Raw genomic sequence first — 1,946 nt, 5'->3', positions numbered from 1 at the left:
ATTTATTTTAAGTTAATGAGTTTTTAATGCCTTTAAATTACGTATTAAAACTTGAATGGAACACACAGGAATTAATTTAAAGCACCACTAAAGACTGATGTGATTTACAGAAATGAAGCAGGTAAGGGCAGGACAGCTCCGCTAGCGCCCAAGTGCCCAGTGCCACCTGCATGGAGCGGGGATGCTTTTTGAGGAGCTGAGAGACCTGACAGGGAGATGGAGAAATGTGTGTGTCTCTCTACGTGGAATGTGAACGTGGACTCTGCATTTCATTCTCTGTGGAATGTGAACGTGGACTCTGCATTTCATTCTCTGACAAGCCAGACCCAGAATGGGGCTTCACCAGTTTTTATGTAGTTGAATAACATTTAGCGATCTTTTGTTTACCAATCTTTTGTATAAATAGAGAAATCTTGGGCCCGTGAAAAAGTTTCTCAGGCCGTACTTCTATTTCTGCACAGCTTTATAGGCAATAATCCTAACTGTCAAACTCTGACTATGCCATTGGCTCGCTGACCTGAAACGGAGGAGAAAGACAGATACCAAAGAGAATGAAGTAGCTCCTCTGCAGACATGACCTCTGACACCTGCTGCGTGCGCTCTTGCAGCGAGTGCACAGGTCATCCCTGTGGCGGTCCAAACGGCCAGATCCCTTCAAACTCAGATCTCCAGTCCCTGCCGTGATTCTAAATCCCTGGCAATACGTTCAAGCTTGGATTTCTAGAGGCGACAGGCATGCTGTCACATTGACACATACTTGAGCTGCACATTCATGTTTTCCAACCATTTGGACAGTATGAAGAGCAGTGACACCCTCTTGGGATCTGAGCAGACCTGGGGGTTCCCCCCGAGCCCCGGACCCGCTGGCACGGCTGCGAGCAGTGCTCACTATGCTTTGGTGGGATTGCCTGCAAGTTTGGGGTCATAACCGTATAGGAAAGTAGCTGCTATTCCAAGGATGGCTCCGAGGAAGAAGACACTGGTGGGCACAGAATCTTGTAGCCAAAAGTAGGATATCAGTGTCGATAATATTATGGATAAAGAGGTTGCAAATCCTTTTAAAATATTATCAGCGTGCTTTCTAACAGCCGCTATGACAAGGCCTCCCAGTGCCTGAAGCGCAACAACTGCCCAGGTCAGTCGGTGGCAGCCCTGGAAAAAACCCGTTCTGTGATGCCAGTTCTCCGGCATACACGCACACGCCCATGGAGCCAAATGCGCTCCCGAAGAAACCCAGTTGAATGTTCCTGATCCACACCGACTGCTTGATTTTTTTTTAAGATTTTCTCGAAGCACACCCCAGCGAAGCCACTGGACAAGCAGGCCGTGCGCACGGCCATGCGGCCCACGAACTGCGAGCCGGCCGAGAGCACCTTCGGGTGCAGCTCCTGGACATCCGGGGGCCACTGTACGAAAGCCAGTCCGGCCATCAGAATCACACCCCCCGCTTCTTGCTCGGCAGAGACACGGAGAACAGCGCCCTGGTCGGGATCTTCAGCTGATCCGTGACCTGGTCGGTGTCCGCGTGGAGATCGGACAGCGCCGCGTGGAGCAGGTGGCTCTGAAGAGCGGATACCCCGGGCGGAACAGCGGGTCGGATCGTTCCCATCGGCCTGTGAAGGATCTCCTCCCGCGGGAGTCCATTCAGTGCTCAGACCACAGTGGCCGTCTTTGCAGCCTAACAGATGGCGGGCCATGATCTTCAGAATCTCAGCCGCCACCGGCCCTGGAGGGCAGGTACCCAGGCCCCTCCTCCTAAAAGTCCTGCAGCAGCGCCTCGGGAGCACCAGGCTGGTCGTAGGAAAGACCAGAATCCCCAAGGAAAGGCATTGGAGGTTGGCAGACAGGGTTTCATCTGCATTCGCCTGCCCCGACGGGTCCCCCGCGCCCCCTGCCAAGCGGTGCCGCCCGCCTTCCCCTCTGTCCCTGCCGCCTGAGCTTCCCGT

General features: G+C 53.4%; 1 protein-coding gene and 1 pseudogene across 1 annotated transcript in view; both read right to left on the bottom strand.

The window, feature by feature from the left end:
• The window catches only part of LOC102768212 (complement receptor type 1-like), a gene marked incomplete at its 3' end in the record, with an annotated part of 135,542 nt that overhangs the window by 29,379 nt on the left and 104,217 nt on the right, over window positions 1–1,946 (bottom strand). The gene's annotated exons all lie outside the window — the stretch shown is intronic.
• The window catches only part of LOC102767930, a 4,049-nt pseudogene continuing 2,426 nt past the window's right edge, over window positions 324–1,946 (bottom strand).

This window comes from Myotis davidii, unplaced genomic scaffold (assembly GCF_000327345.1).
Source record: "Myotis davidii unplaced genomic scaffold, ASM32734v1 scaffold469, whole genome shotgun sequence".
NCBI classification, from domain to species: Eukaryota; Metazoa; Chordata; class Mammalia; order Chiroptera; family Vespertilionidae; genus Myotis; species Myotis davidii.
Note: the sequence above shows the minus strand (reverse complement) of the source record. Positions and strands in the feature narration are given on the sequence as shown.